The following is a 22,293-nucleotide window of genomic DNA, read 5'->3' as shown; positions in this document are numbered from 1 at the left end:
AGCAAGAGGTGTCATAAAGAAAAGAACATAACACGTGACGCGAAGGAAAAAATGTTGGGGAACGTAGTAATTTTAAAAAAAATTCCTACGCACACACAAGATCATGGTGATGCATAGCAACGAGAGGGGAGAGTGTTGTCCACGTACCCTCGTAGACCGAAAGCGGAAGCGTTATAACAACGCGGTTGATGTAGTCGTACGTCTTCACGGCCCGACCGATCAAGCACCGAAACTACGGCACCTCCGAGTTCTAGCACACGTTCAGCTCGATGACGATCCCCGGACTCCGAACCAGCAAAGTGTTGGGGAAGAGTTCCGGCAGCACGACAGCGTGGTGACGATCTTGATGTTCTACCGTCGCAGGGCTTCGCCTAAGCACCGCTACAATATTATCGAGGAGTATGGTGGAGGGGGGCACCGCACACGGCTAAGAGAATGAGCACGAAGATCAACTTGTGTGTCTAGAGGTGCCCCCTTGCCCCCGTATATAAAGGAGCAAGGGGGAGGGGCGGCCGGCCAGGAGGAGGCGCGCCAGGGAGGAGTCCTACTCCTACCGGGAGTAGGACTCCCTCCTTTTCCTTGTCCAACTAGGAGAGGGGGAAGGAAGGGAGAGAGGAGAGGAAGGAAAGGGGGGCGCCGCCCCCCCCTCCTTGTCCAATTCGGACTAGATGGGGAGGGGGCGCGCGGCCTGCCCTGGCCGCCCCTCCTCTGCTCCACTTTCGGCCCATTAGGCCCATTAACCCCCCCCCGGGGGGGGGGGGTTCCGGTAACGCCCCGGTACTCCGGTTTTATCCGAAACTTCTCCGGAACACTTCCGGTGTCCGAATATAGCCGTCCAATATATCAATCTTTATGTCTCGACCATTTCGAGACTCCTCGTCATGTCCGTGATCACATCCGGGACTCCAAACAAACTTTGGTACATCAAAATATATAAACTCACAATGAAACTGTCTTCGTAACGTTAAGCGTGCGGACCCTACGGGTTCGAGAACAATGTAGACATGACCGAGACACGTCTCCGGTCAATAACCAATAGCGGAACCTGGATGCTCATATTGGCTCCTACATATTCCACGAAGATCTTTATCGGTCAGACCGCATAACAACATACATTGTTCCCTTTGTCATCGGTATGTTACTTGCCCGAGATTCGATCGTCGGTATCTTAATACCTAGTTCAATCTCGTTATCGGCAAGTCTCTTTACTCGTTCTGTAATACACCATCTCGCAACTAACTCATTAGTTGCAATGCTTGCAAGGCTTATGTGATGTGCATTACCGAGAGGGCCCAGAGATACCTCTCCGACAATCGGAGTGACAAATCCTAATCTCGAAATACGCCAACCCAACATGTACGTTTGGAGACACCTGTAGAGCTCCTTTATAATCACCCAGTTACGTTGTGACGTTTGGTAGCACACAAAGTGTTCCTCCGGCAAACGGGAGTTGTATAATCTCATAGTCATAGGAACATGTATAAGTCATGAAGAAAGCAATAGCAACATACTAAACGATCGGGTGCTAAGCTAATGGAATGGGTCATGTCAATCACATCATTCTCCTAATGATGTGATCCCGTTAATCAAATGACAACACATGTCTATGGTTAGGAAACATAACCATCTTCAATTAACGAGCTAGTCAAGTAGAGGCATACTAGTGATGTTTAGTTTGTCTATGTATTCACACAAGTATTATGTTTCCGGTTAATACAATTCTAGAATGAATAATAAACATTTATCATGATATAAGGAAATAAACAATAACTTTATTATTGCCTCTAGGGCAAATTTCCTTCAGTCTCCCACTTGCACTAGAGTCAATAATCTAGATTACACAGTAATGATTCTAACACCCATGGAGCTTTGGTGCTGATCATGTTTTGCTCGTGGAAGAGGCTTAGTCAACGGGTCTGCTACATTCAGATCCGTATGTATCTTGCAAATCTCTATGTCTCCCACCTGGACTAGATCCCGGATGGAATTGAAGCATCTCTTGATGTGCTTGGTTCTCTTGTGAAATCTGGATTCCTTTGCTAAGGCAATTGCACCAGTATTGTCACAAAAGATTTTCATTGGACCCGATGCACTAGGTATGACACCTAGATCGATATGAACTCCTTCATCCAGACTCCTTCGTTTGCTGCTTCTGAAGCAGCTATGTACTCTTCTTCACATGTAGATCCGGCCGCAACGCTTTGTTTAGAACTGCACCAACTGACAGCTCCACCGTTTAATGTAAACACGTATCCGGTTTGTGATTTAGAATCGTCCGGATCAGTGTCAAAGCTTGCATCAACATAACCATTTACGATGAGCTCTTTGTCACCTCCATATACGAGAAACATATCCTTAGTCCTTTTCAGGTATTTCAGGATGTTCTTGACCGCTGTCCAGTGATCCACTCCTGGATTACTTTGGTACCTCCCTGCTAGACTTATAGCAAGACACACATCAGGTCTGGTACACAGCATTGCATACATGATAGAGCCTATGGCTGAAGCATAGGGAACATCTTCTGCAGTGGTCGGGCATTGAGTCTTACTCAATTTCACACCTTGTAACACAGGCAAGAATCCTTTGTTTGCTTGATCCATTTTGAACTTCTTCAAAACATTGTCAAGGTTTGTGCTTTGTGAAAGTCCAATTAAGCGTTTTGATCTATCTCTATAGATCTTAATGCCCAATATGTAAGCAGCTTCACCGAGGTCTTTCATTGAAAAACTCATATTCAAGTATCCCTTTATGCTATCCAGAAATTCTGTATCATTTCCGATTAGTAATATATCATCCACATATAATATCAGAATGCTATAGAGCTCCCACTCACTTTCTTGTAAATACAGACTTCTCAAAAGTCTGTACAAACCCAAATGCTTTGATCACACTATCAAAGCGTTTATTCCAACTCCGAGAGGCTTGCACCAGTCCATAAATGGATCGCTGGAGCTTGCACACTTTGTTAGCTCCTTTTGGATCGACAAAACCTTCCGGCTGCATCATATACAACTCTTCTTCCAGAAATCAGGAATGCAGTTTTGATATCCATCTGCCAAATTTCATAATCATAAAATGCGGCAATTGCTAACATGATTCGGACAGACTTAAGCATTGCTACGGGTGAGAAGGTCTCATCGTAGTCAATCCCTTGAACTTGTCGAAAACCTTTTGCGACAAGTCGAGCTTTGTAGACAGTAATATTACCGTTAGCGTCAGTCTTCTTCTTGAAGATCCATTTATTCTCAATTGCTTGCCGATCATTGGGCAAGTCAACCAAAGTCCACACTTTGTTCTCATACATGGATCCCATCTCAGATTACATGGCTTCAAGCCATTTTGCGGAATCTGGGCTCACCATCGCTTCTTCATAGTTCGTAGGTTCATCATGATCTAGTAGCATGACTTCTAGAACAGGATTACCGTACCACTCTGGTGCGGATCTTACTCTGGTTGATCTACGAGGTTCAGTAGTAACTTGTTCTGAAGTTTCATGATCATCATCATTAGCTTCCTCACTAATTGGTGTAGGTGTCACAGAAACCGGTTTCTGTGATGTACTACTTTCCAATAAGGGAGCAGGTACAGTTACCTCATCAAGTTCTACTTTCCTCCCACTCACTTCTTTCGAGAGAAACTCCTTCTCTAGAAAGTTTCCGAATTTAGCAACAAAAGCCTTGCCTTCGGATCTGTGATAGAAGGTGTATCCAATAGTTTCTTTTGGATATCCTATGAAGACACATTTCTCCAATTTGGGTTCGAGCTTATCAGGTTGAAGCTTTTTCACATAAGCATCGCAGCCCCAAACTTTAAGAAACGACAACTTTGGTTTCTTGCTAAACCATAGTTCATAAGGCGTCGTCTCAACGGATTTAGATGGTGCCCTATTTAACGTGAATGCGGCCGTCTCTAAAGCATAACCCCAAAACGATAGCGGTAAATCAGTAAGAGACATCATAGATCGCACCATATCTAGTAAAGTACGATTACGATGTTCGGACACACCATTACGCTGTGGTGTTCCGGGTGGCGTGAGTTGCGAAACTATCCCGCATTGTTTCAAATGTACACCAAACTCGTAACTCAAATATTCTCCTCCACGATCAGATCGTAGAAACTTTATTTTCTTGTTACGATGAAATTCTTTGAACTTTTCAAATGTTTCAGACTTATGTTTCATTAAGTAGATATACCCATATCTGCTTAAGTCATCTGTGAAGGTGAGAAAATAACGATATCCGCCACGAGCCTCAACATTCATCGGACCACATAAATCTGTATGTATGATTTCCAACAAATCTGTTGCTCTCTCCATAGTACCGGAGAACGGTGTTTTGGTCATCTTGCCCATAAGGCACGGTTCGCAAGTACCAAGTGATTCATAATCAAGTGGTTCCAAAAGCCCATCAGTATGGAGTTTCTTCATGCGCTTTACACCAATATGACCCAAACGACAGTGCCACAAATAAGTTGCACTATCATTATCAACTCTGCATCTTTTGGCTTCAACACTATGAATATGTGTGTCACTACTATCGGGATTTAATAAGAATAGACCACTCTTCAAGGGTGCATGACCATAGAAGATATTACTCATATAAATAGAACAACCATTATTCTCTGATTTAAATGAATAACCGTCTCGCATCAAACAAGATCCAGATATAATGTTCATGCTCAACGCTGGCACCAAATAACAATTATTTAGGTCTAATACTAATCCCGAAGGTAGATGTAGAGGTAGCGTGCCGACCGCGATCACATCAACTTTGGAACCATTTCCCACGCGCATTGTCACCTCGTCCTTAGCCAATCTTCGCTTAATCCGTAGTCCCTGTTTCGAGTTGCAAATATTAGCAACAGAACCAGTATCAAATACCCAGGTGCTACTGCGAGCATTAATAAGGTACACATCAATAACATGTATATCACATATACCTTTGTTCACCTTGGCATCCTTCTTATCCGCCAAATACTTGGGGCAGTTCCGCTTCCAGTGACCAGTCTGCTTGCAGTAGAAGCACTCAGTTTCAGGCATAGGTCCAGATTTGGGTTTCTTCTCCTGAGCAGCAACTTGCTTGCTGTTCTTCTTGAAGTTCCCCTTCTTCTTCCCTTTGCCCTTTTTCTTGAAACTAGTGGTCTTGTTGACCATCAACACTTGATGCTCCTTCTTGATTTCTACCTCCGCAGCTTTCAGCATTGCGAAGAGCTTGGGAATTGTATTATCCATCCCTTGCATATTATAGTTCATCACGAAGCTCTTGTAGCTAGGTGGAAGTGATTGGAGAACTCTGTCAATGACGCAATCATCTGGAAGATTAAATCCCAATTGAATCAAGTGATTATTATACTCAGACATTTTGAGTATATGATCACTGACAGAACTGTTCTCCTCCATCTTGCAGCTATAGAACTTATTGGAGACTTCATATCTCTCAATCCGGGCATTTGCTTGAAATATTAACTTCAACTCCTGGAACATCTCATATGCTCCATGACGTTCAAAACGTCGTTGAAGACCCGATTCTAAGCCGTAAAGCATGGCACATTGAACTATCGAGTAGTCATCAGCTTTGCTCTGCCAGACGTCCTTAACGTCGTCAGTTGCATCAGCAGCAGGCCTGGCACCTAGCGGTGCTTCCAGGACGTAACTTATGTGCAGCAATGAGGATAATCCTCAAGTTACGGACCCAGTCCGTGTAATTGCTACCATCATCTTTCAACTTTGCTTTCTCAAGGAACGCATTAAAATTCAACGGAACAACGGCATGGGCCATCTATCTACAATCAAACATAAACAAGCAAGGTACTATCAGGTACTAAGTTCATGATAAATTTAAGTTCAATTAATCATATTACTAAAGAACTCCCACTTAGATAGACATCCCTCTAATCCTCTAAGTGATCACATGATCCAAATCAACTAAACCATGTCCGATCATCACATGAGATGGAGTAGTTTCAATGGTGAACATCACTATGTTGATCATATCTACTATATGATTCACGCTCGACCTTTCGGTCTCCGTGTTCCGAGGCCATATCTGTTATATGCTAGGCTCGTCAAGTTAAACCTGAGTATTCTGCGTGTGCAACTGTTTTGCATCCGTTGTATTTGAACGTAGAGCCTATCACACCCGATCATCACGTGGTGTCTCAGCATGAAGAACTTTCGCAATGGTGCATACTTAGGGAGAACACTTTTACTATGATAATTTAGTGAGGGATCATCCTATAATGCTACTATCAATCAAAGCAAGATAAGATGCATAAAAGATAAACATCACATGCAATCAATATAAGTGATATGATATGGCCATCATCATCTTGTGCTTGTGATCTCCATCTCCGAAGCATCGTCATGATCACCATCGTCACCGGCGCGGCACCTTGATCTCCATCGTAGCATCGTTGTCGTCTCGCCAATCTTATGCTTCTACGACTATCGCTACCGCTTAGTGATAAAGTAAAGCATTACAGGGCGATTGCATTGCATACAATAAAGCGACAACCATATGGCTCCTGCCAGTTACCGATAACTCGGTTACAAAACATGATCATATCATACAATAAAATTATGCATCATGTCCTGACCATATCACATCACAACATGCCCTGCAAAAACAAGTTAGACGTCCTCTACTTTGTTTGTTGCAAGTTTTACGTGGCTGCTACGGGCTTAAGCAAGAGCCAATCTTACCTACGCATCAAAACCACAACAATAGTTTGTCAAGTTGGTGCTGTTTTAACCTTCGCAAGGACCGGGCGTAGCCACACTCGGTTCAACTAAAGTTGGAGAAACTGACACCCGCCAGCCACCTGTGTGCAAAGCACGTCGGTAGAACCAGTCTTACGTAAGCGTACGCTTAATGTCGGTCCGGGCCGCTTCATCCAACAATACCGCCGAACCAAAGTATGACATGCTGGTAAGCAGTATGACTTATATCGCCCACAACTCACTTGTGTTCTACTCGTGCAAATAACATCAACACATAAAACCTAGGCTCGGATGCCACTGTTGGGGAATGTAGTAATTTCAAAAAATTTCCTACGCACACGCAAGATCATGGTGATGCATAGCAATGAGAGGGGAGAGTGTTGTCCACGTACTCTCGTAGACCAAAAGCGGAAGCGTTATAACAACACGGTTGATGTAGTCGTACGTCTTCACGGCCCGACCGATCATGCACCGAAACTACGGCACCTCCGAGGTTCTAGCACACGTTCAGCTCGATGACGATCCACGGACTCCGATCCAGCAAAGTGTCAGGGAAGAGTGCCGGCAGCACAACGGCGTGGTGACGATCTTGATGTTCTACCGTCGCAGGGCTTCGCCTAAGCACCGCTACAATATTATCGAGGAGTATGGTGGAGGGGGGCACCGCACACGGCTAAGAGAACGATCATGAAGATCAACTTGTGTGTCTAGAGGTGCCCCCTTGCCCCCGTATATAAAGGAGCAAGGGGGAGGGGCGGCTGGCCAGGAGGAGGCGCGCCAGGGAGGAGTCCTACTCCTACCGGGAGTAGGACTCCCTCCTTTTCCTTGTCCAACTAGGGGAGGGGGAAGGAAGACAGAGAGGAGAGGAAGGAAAGGGGGGGTGGCGCCGCCCCCCCTCCTTGTCCAATTCAGACTAGAGGGGGAGGGGGCGCGCGGCCTGCCCTGGCCGCCCCTCCTCTGCTCCACTTTGGGCCCATTAGGCCCATTAACCCCCGGGGGGGTTCCGGTAACCCCCCCGTACTCCGGTTTTATCTGAAACTTCTCCGGAACACTTCCGGTGTCCGAATATAGCCGTCCAATATATCAATCTTTATGTCTCGACCATTTCGAGACTCTTCGTCATGTCCATGATCACATCCAGGACTCCGAACAAACTTAGGTACATCAAAATATGTAAACTCATAATGAAACTGTCATCGTAACGTTAAGCGTGCGGACTCTACGGGTTCGAGAACAATGTAGACATGACCGTGACACGTCTCCGGTCAATAACCAATAGCGGAACCTGGATGCTCATATTGGCTCCTACATATTCTACGAAGATCTTTATCGGTCAGACCGCATAACAACATACGTTGTTCCCTTTGTCATCGGTATGTTACTTGCCCGAGATTCGATCGTCGGTATCTTAATACCTAGTTCAATCTCGTTACCGGCAAGTCTCTTTACTCGTTCCGTAATACATCATCTCGCAACTAACTCATTAGTTGCAATGCTTGCAAGGCTTATGTGATGTGCATTACCGAGAGGGCCCAGAGATACCTCTCCGACAATCGGAGTGACAAATCCTAATCTCGAAATACGCCAACCCAACATGTACGTTTGGAGACACCTGTAGAGCTCCTTTATAATCACCCAGTTACGTTGTGACGTTTGGTAGCACACAAAGTGTTCCTCCGGCAAACGGGAGTTGCATACTCATAGTCATAGGAACATGTATAAGTCACGAAGAAAGCAATAGCAACATACTAAACGATCGGGTGCTAAGCTAATGGAATGGGTCATGTCAATCCAATCATTCTCCTAATGATGTGATCCCGTTAATCAAATGACAACACATGTCTATGGTTAGGAAACATAACCATCTTCGATTCACGAGCTAGTCAAGTAGAGGCATACTAGTGACGTTTAGTTTGTCTATGTATTCACACATGTATTATGTTTCCGGTTAATACAATTCTAGCATGAATAATAAACATTTATCATGATATAAGGAAATAAATAATAACTTTATTATTGCCTCTAGGGCATATTTCCTTCAAAAAATGGACCGATTCGCAGGCCCATGTAATGGTCACGAATCAGGAAAGATCAGTACTACATAGCAAAATCCTAAGCTGCCTAATATACAAAATCCAAAGCCAAAGGATTGTACGTTGACCTCAGCTGGCTGAGATTTCACAAAGTCCTGGTCGAACTGAGCCGTGGACAAATCCTTAAATTAAAGGACTTTCATCTCATTAACAATGTTTGTATTTTCTTACCAAGGTAGGGACCCGAAGATCTCATAAGGGCATGTACAATGGGGCATATGGATACAGATGTCCCATAACACAAAAGTAGTGTGAGGCATCTATATTGATTTTTTTGGCCAACGCTATCAAAGAATAGAAAGTAGACTCTCACTACACATGCATCTCTACTCTCCACTTTAAAGTATTTAGCTATATGCATCGGACCATACTTTTTCTCCTCAAGCACCCGCCTCCTACCGAGGATCCCGCTTTCCCATCCGAACCTACTTTTCCTGACACGATCGTACATGGCCTGTAGGGCATCACCATAGGGCTATGCATTGGCCATGCCCTAATTTGTTACTGCACTTCAGATATAAGAGCAAGGTTAATAAGGTACAGTCAGCATGCTGTAAGAATTAGACTAATATATTTCTGTTTAGTTGGATGAGAGAGAAGAGAAGAGAGAAGAGAAGCGGGTTGTAGATTAACAACCTATTGTAACGCGGTCTCCAAGAACCATTGCGAGATTGTAAGATGGGCCATGTATTAATCTATGCTCCTATAAAATTCTTAGTTGGTAATGATGGTGTGTTTGCCATCCATCAATTTTGACCGTGCAACTTACATCTAACCGATGTGACGCGAGCTGTGGCACTTTTACAAAAAGATGCCCACTACTACGGTTTGTGATTTTGCACAAAACGCCTGTGTTTTCCACATTCCTCCCCCCACCTCCTACATCCAACCATGGATTCATGATATGGCGCGGTGGCTGCCGCCGACGCTGTCCGCCCGTGACCCCACGCATGCCTCCTCTCTGCCCACTACAACCCACCTCCTACCACAACCATGGCCCCCCTCCTCGGGCCACCTCCTTTGCCCCCTTCCCAGTCTCCTCAGACTCACGCTCACCATGAGTCCCCCCTTCGCTAGCTGCGGCTATCACTAGCCACCCTCAGGCCCAGCCCCGAGGGGGGCAAACGGGACGCCCGCCCCGGGCCCCCGGTGCCCAAGGGGCCCCAAAATGCTGAAGCATTTCCCATTATCCAGATTTCTTTTTTCTACAATTTCCTTCCTTAATTCACAATTTTCCTTCTACGATCCTTAAAACATGGGTACTAGTTATTCCTAATTTCCTTCCTTACCAGCAAATGCACGACTGACAAGCACGTAACTGTTTCCTAAAATAAGAAAACATGGAGCGGTTATTGTATACGATTAAGTAGGGATTTATGGTGAACCGAACTGGGACTGGAAGGAGAGAACATGGACAAATTTACGTGACTTACATGAGTTGGTTAAAATTCCATGGCTTGTGCTAGGAGACTTTAATGAAATTCTATTAAATTCAGAGAAGGAAGGAGGCAATCCAAGGCCCATGAGATTTATGCAAGATTTCCAGGACTGTCTAGATCATTGCGGCCTAAGTGATATGGAATTTGTGGGTGATAAGTATACATGGAGACGTGGCAAAATTAGGGAAAGGCTGGACAGATCGGTGTCTTCATCAGAATGGAGAAATTTATTTCCTTTTGCTGCGTTGGTTAATGAGAGTATGACAAAATCAGATCACCGTCCAATTGTTGTGGACACACAGTACTTTAAGGCAGATGTATTACAGAATAAACAAGCTACTAATCGTTTTGAAGCATGATGGCTACAAGAGCCGACAGTGTAGGAGGTTGTGAATAGCGCTTGGAATAAGGCCAAGTGTTCTGGCAGAACAATGATGCAAGCGCTCGAGCAGGTTCATGGGGATCTGCACAGGTGGGATAGGAAGGTCCTTAAAAAACCCAGGAAAAGAATAGAAAAATTAAAAGGAGAATTAGAAGAGTTAAGAAGGGGCCCTATGACAGATGAAGCTTTGGAGAGACAAAGACAAATCTTGGTGATGTTAAGAGGATCTGTTTGAGCAAGAAGAAATATTCTGGTTGCAAAGGGGGCGGGCGAATTGGCTGAGACATGGTGACAGGAACACCAATGTTTTCATCATTTTGCTACAGCAAGGAAGAAAAGAAACCTAATTAAAATGTTGCTTGATGATAATGGTAACATAGTTGAAGGTGATTCTTTAGCCATTCTGATTTATGATTATTTTTCGGGCTTGTTTACGTCCAAGGCTAATGCAGCAAATGAGGAGGTTCTAGATAAAATAAAACCTCGAGTGACGCCGGCCATGAACGATCACCTTCTCGCACCATTTACATCTGAGGAGGTAAGAAAAGCTCTTTTTGATATAGGTGATCTAAAGGCACCGGGTCCCGATGGACTGCATGCAGCTTTTTATAAGCGTTTCTGGGTAATGTTAGAAGAGGATTTGGTGAAGGAGGTATTGGAGGCGGTTAATACTGCAGTTATACTAGAAGGATGGAACGACACGGTAATAGTGTTAATTCCAAAGGTGGACAAACCAGAGAAATTATCTCAGTTTCGGCCAATATCTTTGTGCAATGTGGTCTACAAAGTTATAAGTAAAATGTTGCCTAAAAGGCTGAAAGGTATATTACCCGAGGTGATTGGAGTGGCTCAGAGTGCTTTTGTCCCGGGTAGACTCATAACTGCTAATGTTTTGGTTGCTTATGAGAGTGTTCATAGAATTAAAAGGAAGAAGGGTAATCATGGTCTTTGTGCGGTAAAATTGGATATGCACAAAGCATATGACCGTGTGGAATGGTGCTTTCTTGAAGGAATTATGTTGATAATGGGATTTGATGTGAGATGGGTAGAACTAATGATGGCATGTGTTAAATCTGTTACATATTTAGTGAGATTTAATTCGCAGATAACAGAAAGATCTATCCCATCACAAGGGCTCCGACAGGGTGATCCACTTAGCCCATATTTATTTTTGTTGGTGGCAGATGGTTTATCAGCCTTATTGTCGGATGCTGAAGAAAGAGGAGCAATCGAAGGGGTGAAGGTCTGTCGTGATGCTCCCTCGGTATCACACTTTCTATTTGCCGACGATTCTTTAATTTTGATGAAAGCAGTTGTGGCTAATGCAAATACATTAAAGGGTATTCTGCAATCATATTGCAATGCGTCCGGTCAAATGGTAAGTGAAGCTAAATGCAGCATATATTTCAGTCCAAATACTTCTGTTGGTAAAAGGGTTGAGGTGTGCACAACTCTTAATATTTTAGTGAGGCATTGTCAAAAAAATACTTGGGTCTACCCTTGTTAGTTGGGGCAGACAGGAGTGACAAATTTCAATATTTGGTGGATAGAGTTTGTCAACTAGTTCAAGGTTGGAAAGAGAAAACATTATCCATTGGAGGTAAAGAGGTTCTGCTTAAAGCTGTAGCCCAAGCTCTTCCGGCATATGCAATGTATGTATTCAGTATTCCAAAAAATATATGTAAAGGAATCACGGATGCAATAGCGCAGTGTTGGTGGGGCGATGACATCAGTAATAAGAAGATGCACTGGTTTGCCTGGTGGAAGCTTTGTGTTCCAAAAGAGATAGGAGGAATGGGGTTCAGAGATCCTCACTATTTTAATTTAGCTATGTTAGCTAAACAAATATGGATATTAATTGAGGCTCCGGACAGCTTATGCGCAAGAGTTTTGAGAAGTAAGTACTATCCTGATGGCAAGATACTTAATGCTAAACTTAAATCAGGTTCATCTTTTACTTGGCAGAGTATATTGTTAGGGCTCAATACATTTAATAAGGGAGCGATCTGGCGTGTCAGAGATGGTCAGCAAATTGATATTTGGGAGGATGCATGGCTACCGTATAGTAATAACGGGAAGATTTTGACGCCCAAAGGTCACTATTTGCTAGTTCAGGAGTATGGGATGCTGACTTAATTTGATCCATTTTTTGGGATATTGATGCAAGACAAATCCTAGCAATTCCGTTGAGTCAGAATGGAATGGGTGATTTTGTGGCATGGAAATTCAGTAAGAATGGTTTATTTTCAGTTCGTTCTGCTTACCACATGGAGTGGGAATCTACTTTTGGTGTCTCCTTGCAAAGATCTGATGGAACGGGATATTCAGGTTTGAACACGATTTGGAGAGATCTTTGGAAGTGCGCTGTTCCAGCAAAAGTGAAATTTTTTACTTGGAAATGTTTGCATGGGATTCTTCCCTGTTATGATGTTCTGGTTAACCGCCACATAATGAATAACAGTACGTGTCCGGTCTGTAAGAGATATTGTGAAGACATAAAACATGTTATTTTTCAGTGTGAGGAAGCAAAAGGTATTTGGCAGAAAATTGGCCTGATAGAGGTGGTTACTGAAGCATGTCAGATAGATCGGTCAGGTAGTGCAGTGCTTGATTATCTGATGGCTGGAAAGTTCAGGGTCCCAGTTGATGCATCAGTAAAGTTTTTGAGAGAAACAATCATAATGGCCGCTTGGTATATTTGGTGGAGACGAAGACAGACAGTCCATGCAGAAACTGTGCAATCTTTATCACAAGCGGCGATGTCAATTCAAGTCTTGGTATCTAGTTTCTCGAAAGCACAAGGGAAAGAGATTCAGCCAAGATCAAGTACTTGGCATCGGGCGTCTGAGGGTTTTGTCTCTATAAATGTTGATACGAATTACGATATTAATATGAGGTCAGGAGCTACAGGTGTGGTAATCAGAGATGATAAAGGAAGATTTGTAGGCGCAGGATCCAAGCTCATTCCTTTTGCGCTTGACGCGGCAACAGCTGAAGCTCAAGCAGTTCTAGATGGTATTCATCTTGCAAATCAAATAGGCTGTCAGAAATTAGTTATTCAGTCTGATTGTGCAGGAGTTATTGATACTCTTCTGGAAGGCGGTTTCTCTGCAGCAGTTGCTGCTCCAATATTCGAAGACATTCGTATTCAGGCGAGCTCTTTTGACAGAATCTTATTTATGCACTGTCCAAGGGAAGCAAATGGGGTAGCGCATACACTTGCACATGAATGTAGGCTAGATAGTTGTGTGTGGGCTGATGATCCACCTAGTCCTTTTATTTTGCCACCGATGTAAGCGTGATTTAATTTTAATAAAATTAGCCATGATGGCATTCCCTCAAAAAAAAAGTAGGGGTGTGTCTAGGGCACATCTAGATGTGCTCTACTTATTGCACATCTAAGTGAGTGAATCAAGCATAAAGAAAAAAGAAAAAAGAGAAAGAAAATATTCACACAAATCTCAATGTAAGATCAATGACATATGATTTAGAAGTGCAATACTTATGGCACATCTAGATGTGATTTAGCAAAACTGTTGTTTTTATGCATATTAGGAGCTACCCTTGGAGGAAGAGGGTTAAACTGTTTAGGCTTCCCCATTAGCTCCCCATCTTGCATCGTTCAGCCATGTACTTTATTCGGTTGTTGCTTTATATATAATAAAGCGAGGCGAAAGCCTGTTTCGAGGAAGCTCCCCTTTGGTGTCTCCCGGGATTTGATTCATTGTCTTTGAGTAAAAGGGCAATACTGTGATCATAGCCAGAGCACGGTACATGAACCATCTGCCATTACTGTATAAACAGTGCTGCTCGGCACAGATACTTGTTGTATTCTGCAGGGGAGAACACCTTTGTTTCCTCTGCAAAATAGAGCAAGAACACCTCTATTTCGTCTGCAAAACAAATACTTTCCGTTTTCTTGATTGTAGATCCTTATATTATGATTTTATACATCTGCATGTAAGATTTAGGGTTTAGTGCTTACTGTTTACAGCACGCATGTAGATTTTAGGGTTCACATTTCGTTTAAAAAAAATAATCGCAATTGTATCAATGGCATTTCCAATTTACTGTTTACTATTAGGGTTTAGGATTAGGGATTTTTGGTTTAGATTTCCTTTTGTTAATTTGCAAGACTTGCGTCGCCATTACTATTTGTACCTTGTAGATTATTGTTAGACTTCGTATTGTAGTCCTACTGTGTAAACCATACCATATTGGTATTGAACTTGGATGTCATCATTATATATATGTTATAGGCCACCCCATAGAGGGTTGAGCCAGTTCCCGCAAAACCTGTGTTTTACATGTATGGTATAGAGCCTAACCTAGGTCTTCTACTCCACCCGCCGCCGCTGCACCACCGAAACCCTAAACCCTAGGGCTGCTGCTGCCGGCGCCATGACCGCTTCCGCTTCGGGCGCCGCCAGCTCCGGGTCAGTCCCCGCGTCGCTTGCTGCCCTCCTCAACCTCCCACCTCGCCCCTGGCTCCGTCAGTGCCTCAGTTCTTCGGCACCATGCCTCCATAAACTATTCCAGGTCAGCTTTAGATCGGTTTTTTTCTCAAAGAAAAGGTTAGAGGGTTAGAGTTTTATGGCTTCACATAAAATCTCGTCGCACCCAAAAAATTAGATGTTGTACAGCCGGGCTGCTGGTGGCACTCCTGGACCCTGTTCTTTTCTTTACTTCCCTGCTTAATTAGTTTCTCTGTATATTGTGTTTTCCCCTACTTAAATGAAAAGGCGTAGCACCTGTGGGTCATTTCAAAAAAAAAGAACAAAGACTGGAATAACTGAGGGCAAGAGATAAGGCTACACGTACACTAGTGGGCGAGCCCATGGCATGCTATGCTCGGATTCCTCCTCCTGAATCAGAGCGAGAGCCGTTAATCTGGAGACGCTCATGGGCGAGTGCGCCATGCGTACCTCATCGCGGAGAGCAATGATAAATTAGGAGACAAAGAATTTTTATTGAGGGATGGATCCAACGCAACCAGATGATAGATGATCGCCTCAAATACCAGCAAACGAAAAAGAATTAAAATGGAAAACACAAAATTAAATGAAAAAGAAATCATAAAACCAAAAAAACCCCAAACATTTTAGTACCGGTTGGTGTTACCAACCGGTACTAAAGGGCTCCCGGCCCCCGGAGCTGGCTCATGCCACGTGGTTGCCCTTTAGCACCAGTTCGTGCTGAACCGGTACTAAAGGGGGGGGGGGGCTTTAGTGACCACACTTTAGTGCCGGTTATGGAACCGGCACTAAAGGGCCTTACGAACCGGTGCTATTGCCCGGTTCTGCACTAGTGAGTATGGCTCTGGGATTGCTTTCTCGCAGGGAGTCGAGAAAGGGTCTCTGGCCGAGGTTGATAACACTTCTACTACTTTACTTTATGCTACTCTACTCTCTCCTTTTGCTGCAAGATGGTGCTTTCCAGAAGATGCTAGTCTTCGATAGGACAAGGTTCTCCCCTCTATTCTGGCATTTCTGCAGCCCAGTCCACATATATAGCCTTCCTTTGATAATGTTGCATATGTAGTGTAGATCCTTGCTTGCGAGTATTTTGGATGAGTACTCACGGTTGCTTTGCTACCCCTTTTCCCCCATTTCTTCTTCTTTCCAGTTGATGCAACCAGATGTGAGAGCTCAGGAGCCAGATGCCACCGCCGATGCCTACTACTACGTGGAGACCGACGACGACTGAGGGAGTCCTGGATTAGGGGGTGTTCGGGTAGCCGAACTATACCTTCAGCCGGACTCAAGATTGAAGACTTCGTTCCATGTCTGGATGGGACTTTCCTTGACGTGGAAGGCAAGCTTGGCGATGCGGATATTCAAGATATCCTACCATTGTAACCGACTATATGTAACCTAAACCTATCCGGTGTCTATATAAACCGGAGGGTTGTAGTCCGTAGGCAATCAACTCCATATACAACAGAAAAAATTTGCACAAAAAACTTAAGATTACAGTTATAGCCGAACAATACATCTATCAAGGACTAGCAAAAAAAGAAACTTAAAACTACAAACACCCTGTGTTAATTCTGCAGCACCACAGCCCCGCTCAAGGCTGGCCAAACGACAACTGACAACCAGGGGTCATCTCCATGCATTTCTGGACACGGATCCAGCCATTGCCGCCAACTTCATTGGAGGGAAAACCTTATACGCCAATATCTCAACTCAACCCATGCTCAACATTGCCTGCACGTCAACAAACTGTAAGACGACATCAAAAAATGCAATGCATCTTGGCACGGCGCATACCCCGGTGGCATGGGGCGAGCGAGCTCATATTTCATGTATGTACTATTCTTCAATTATTTTTAAAGAATATATATTCTTCAATTGGTTTGTATATGGATAGCATTTTCCAATTACCATGCTCACTAATGAAAAATTACACCTTAAAAGTTAAATGTAGAAGCAAGTGGGCTGGTTTCTGTACGAACACCACAACCATGGTCTCGGAGCTAAAATTATCCTATGACATTAAATACTTTTGTGATTGGAACAACATATAATTTTGTTGGACTACATAGTGAATCTTGGGATTAATCGCTTTTATTAATGTGATAATTTCTATTTTGTTAATATTAATAGAAGAAAACATTTAACAGACAATGAACATGCAAAATATTTTCCTCGTGGAAGATGGACAATTACCGGTGTGAGTCTTGGTCCTTCTTTTACCCTTTAACTAGTAAATTGTTTAAAAAGCTAGGGAGATACACCTACAATGAGTGTGAGAACAGAATGAGATTTATTTGTTATTCTATATTTCACTCAAACAAATTAGAACAGCTTGGTGGAACTGGCACATTGCTTTCCTATTTCTTATCATGTACTCCCTCCGTCCCAAAATTCTTGTGTTAGATTTGTCTAAATATGGATGTATCAAGTCACATTTTAGTATTAGATACATACGTATCTAGACAAATCTAATACGAGAACTTTGGGACGGAGGGAGTACTAATTTTAAAATGGACCTGATACGGATACACTAATTTTAAAATGCACCTGATACTGATACGCTGGTTCCAGAAATATCCATGCATTCTAGCACTGGGATACTATTGTAGTAGTTCAATAACCATGGTGCGGAAATGCTGGAGCACAGTTGGTTTCATGAACCAACAGCAGGCAAGTGATTTTTGTTACTCATAAGTAAATCTGGAAAATAATTTGCAATGGTTGTCATCACGTTATGGGATGGTAATTCATACCATCCTGGAGGCTTGTGGTTATAAAATACAGTTTCAAGGTTTACATCAAAGATGCTTCCTCAGAACTTCAGAGTCTGAGCAACATGGTTATTAGCTCGCACCAGAGGCTGACATTATGTAATGTTGTTGGTGCTGAGAGAACAAAGCCATCTAAAGCTAGTCATAAAACTGGCATGCATATTTTGTGATACTATAGTTTTGGCTAAGTGCTAGAGCATAGGATCAATGATCCCTGAAGCAGACGCACACACTACATCACACAAAATACTCAAGGAACCATAGGCCGCCCACTCATTTTTGTTGCTACAAGTACGTCAAATCAACAAATGTATTTCTATGTCTGATGCACAGGACAAGTTTCTTACAAAACAATTCATAAAAAATATCGCCGGTATGTACAACCATAGCAGAAAGACTCAAATTTTGAACCATAGTTGTGGGAAAAGGAAAGTACAGAGCACATATTCCACAGGTAGAGTTCCATGTGCACGTTGAATGTGAAGAAATGAACTATAAAACATTTGACATTGCCATGGACACTGTCAGGTACAAGAATGTACCATGCCTTCAACATGAGCAAATTATATGCCTGAAACGTCTACGCAGACATGGAGTTTCCACATGCCAAGTTGACCATTATCATCCACAACTGAACATATATGACAGATTACAAAACAAGCTTCTCGCAGAACAGATACCATGTATGTGTACTGCCAGTAACAGAGGGGCTCAACGTCCTGAACCATAATAACGGGAGAAGGCAGAAAGCACATATATACATACCGATAGTGATGTCGCAGTCACCAGTTAACTCGCCGTCGATGAAGAGCTGCAAGAGTGTGGGCTAGCTGGAGTACTCCTTGAGCCCCTGCTGGAGCGCCTCATTGGCGAGCACATCATGCATCTCAAGGTATGTCCAACGAGCGAAGGATCGGCAACACATTAATTCCATGAAAATGCCAGAATCACGAAAAATCTAGCTGCATCATAAAGACTAAGCAGTAACATACCTTGAGAAGTACATCAACACTGGCTACAGCTTCAGATAACAAATTAAGTTGTGTGCCAAAATAGATCATAACCACTGGCTCCATTTTCTTGAAGAGAAAATGCTACAAGACCAACTTCCAAGAAATCCATTCCTGAATTTTGAAACAGTACAAGCACATTAATTCCATGAAAATGCCAGATGAAGCCTAGTTTGCCACACCTGCCATTTAAGCACTTAAATAACTGACATACAAAACTAAGACAAACAGACAATAGACTACACCCCAACACATGAGGAACATTACTAACCATGGCATAGGTCAAAATTCGCATGCATAAAAGCAGGGTTGCTCGTTCAGTTGTCCCTTGGATCAGTACTTCAGTAGCATTACTCAACACATACATCAATACATGAGATCTGAATCTAATTACCAGGCTAAATAATGTGTACTCAAACAATCTGAATTCAGTATCAGGTCTATTTTAATGCACTCAAATCCAATATCAGGCCAATTAATGTACTCAAAACAATCTGAATCCGAGCCAGACATGAAATTCATATTGAGAACCCCTCCTTGTATGCGATGAAGAAGAGTGGATATATGGGACACATGGACAAACAGCATGACAAGGATTTATTTGTTTGCAGATTGAGAACATGACCGTGACATACAGACTTGCATTTTTTAACACAACATATCTTCCAGTTCTAGAGTACCAAGAAACAGAACCTATCTATTGCACATGTACCCAGAAATAACTAAACAGGTAGCCATGGACATCACCAATGAACTTTGACAGAATACAAATGAACCGCGGACCAATCGACTAGCCCTGCAGTAGGTAAGATCAGAGCTTAAAGGGGACGAACCCATCCACGGAGATGACGAGGAGGAGCAGCACGTACGCGACGGGCAGAGGCCCCTGGCAAAGCCGCAGAGGCAGCGCCTGTCGCTGCAGCGCGGATGGCAGAAGGGAGTGGCTAGCTCCGTGGCGGCGGCGCCACCTGTATCTCACCATAGCTCACCGCCGACCGAAGATGGATCCGTGGCAGTCGCACGGGACATTAGAGACTTCCAAATCCGGTGCTAGAGAACGACGAGCTCGGCGCCGCTACCGCCACCTTGGCCTTCTCGTCGGTGTCGATCTGGTTGGATGGACAATGCATCATGGGTTTCGGCGGGACATGCGCTGCTCGAGTGCGACCGAGGAAGGCGGATTGATCTGCGCCGGGAGGAAATGGACCTGTCGCGACCACTACCGCCGCAACTCGAGCGCGTGATCTGGACTGGGGTGGGGTTACGGGCTTGTGGCCGTGGCCGTGGGAAAGATGGGGAGGGGGCGACGCACATAGAGGGGAGAAGAGAGGGGATCGATGGATCGGGAGAGGTGAGGCTGTTCTGCGGCGGCGCCGGCATGGAGCGGGCGGAGGAAGATTGGTGGAGTGGCGGCGGCTGAGGGAACGGGAGGATAGAATGGGGAATTAGGGTTAGGTGTGTGTGGACTGTGGAGTATAAATGGGCTGGCTCGAAATTTTGCCACCCTGCCGCGTTGGCCACTTAAAATTTTGCATCTCCGTGCTCTCTCAAATTTCAGGCGCGCCCTTTTCTTTCCAACTTTTATATATGGCTGATTGACAAGTGGACCAAATAAGCGGGTACAACAGACACATCGGCAGAAGCCATCCATGACGGTTCATATGGCAACTAAAGAAAGAAAAAAAAAGGCATAGATGGTCGATTCATGACAGTTTCTGTGACGGTCCTTCAATGCCCGTCATCAAGGGGCTGCCGTTTTGGAGGTTATTCGCGTCTTGTTCATCCATGACGGTTCCCGTGACGGTTTTCAGGAACGTCACCCGAAGTCCGTCATGGATTAACAGATTTCTTGTAGTGAATATGGAGCACGGACGAGACGAGGAAGCAGAAGAGAGGTTGCGGGACATAATCTTAGACGGAGGTGATGTCATGTCGTGTTTTCTTAACGACAATGATGGTCTGGAAGAACAGCAGGGTGAAGAAGCAGGTCCGGAAGAATAGCAAGGTGAAGAAGCAGGTCCGGAAGAACAGGGTGACGGCTTCAGTGACCGAACAGAGTCCGGCCAGGTAAATATATTAGTTAAGCCTGTGCTGAGACTAGCTAATTGATGCATTCATTGTTTTGGTACGTACACATATTAATTAACTCTCGTCTTTCTTCTTTTTTCTAGCCCTCCGGTTCGAGCATAACTTCGGTAAAGAGACTAGGCCCGAAGAAAAAGTTGCGCGAGGATGAAAGGTTTGAGATCACAGAAATCGCGCGCGACGGCCTACCGATTGAACCCATCCGGACAAAGGATGCATTTACTGCTCAGTGCGGGGTTCTTGTTAGGGACAAGATCACGATCAGCCTCCACCAATGGTTTAAGCCAGTTGAAGAAGACCCTGAGGTGTCTTATGTCAATGATATGCAGAAAGATGATCTTTGGAAGGAGCTGAAGGCAAATTTCACCCTACCGCCAGAGGAGGATCCGGAGAAGCCGGTTATAGAGCAATTAATTAAGTCTGCTGCTCTTAAGAAGATGGCAGAGCTATTCAGGAGGTGGAAGAATGAGCTGTAAAGGTTTGTCGACAAAAAAGAGACACCAGAATTCAAGGGCAAATATGAGAAGATCAGAGATCAATGGCCCGCATTTGTGGCCCACAAGACATCGGATAAGAGTAAGAAGATGTCGGAGACAAACAAGAAAAATGCTGCGAAGAAGATGCTTCACCATCGCACGGGGTCAGGTGGCTACCTCAAACCCCGGCCTAAGTGGGCAAAGGCTGAGACTGATCTGCTTGATAAAGGGATCGAACTAGAGACAATGAACTAGACAGACCATTGCCGGACTTGGTTCTTCGGGGCTGGTGGATCCTTGGACCTGTAACAGGGAAGTGCATTTGGACGGACGAGCAACTTGACATACCCTTGAAGAAGTTTCGGTACTATATCGATGCAGCGCAGAAAGGGACGTTCCTTCCAGACAGAGAGAACGACGAGCTCACAAAGGCCCTCGGAAATCCTGAGCACCTTGGACGGACACGAGGTATGCCAGGCTCCATTCCGTGGAAGGCTGGGTTTCCGGACGCAGGCGGTTACAAAAGCCACGAGAGGAGGAAGAAAGTGAAGCAGACCGAGCTGCAGGCGCTGCACGCAAGGGTACAAGCGATAGAGGAACGAGAAGAAAATCGCAGCAAACGACTTGCCGAAGCTTCCCCTGAAGCTACCCCGCCATCTCAGCGGAGAAGCAGCGTGGCTTCCACCGAGCTGCTTCAGCCGGAGCTTGTCTTGACGGCTCCTGCCAGCTATCCCGTGGATGCTATCACGGAGGCTCAAAATTGCCACCTTATGACGCAATGGATTAATATGAAGGTCAAGGCGGCTGTTGGCTCTGTTTTTCCTAATAAACCTGGCGCAAC

The 22,293-nt window shown here is 44.3% G+C and overlaps 1 long non-coding RNA gene across 1 annotated transcript; it reads right to left on the bottom strand.

Annotated features, from left to right (window-relative positions):
* Positions 1 to 16,567: 16,567 nt before the first annotated feature.
* On the bottom strand, positions 16,568 to 20,363 carry LOC125524243 (uncharacterized). The gene is made up of 3 exons (XR_007290637.2): positions 19,725 to 20,363; positions 18,647 to 19,005; positions 16,568 to 16,841 (listed from the first exon to the last, which is right to left on the bottom strand). It is a non-coding gene; the product is annotated as an uncharacterized LOC125524243 (long non-coding RNA).
* Between the last annotated feature and the right edge of the window lie 1,930 nt (positions 20,364 to 22,293).

Source organism: Triticum urartu, chromosome 7A, assembly GCF_056163025.1.
Source record: "Triticum urartu cultivar PI428250 chromosome 7A, HENAU_Tu73, whole genome shotgun sequence".
Lineage (NCBI taxonomy): Eukaryota > Viridiplantae > Streptophyta > Magnoliopsida > Poales > Poaceae > Triticum > Triticum urartu.
Note: the sequence above shows the minus strand (reverse complement) of the source record. Positions and strands in the feature narration are given on the sequence as shown.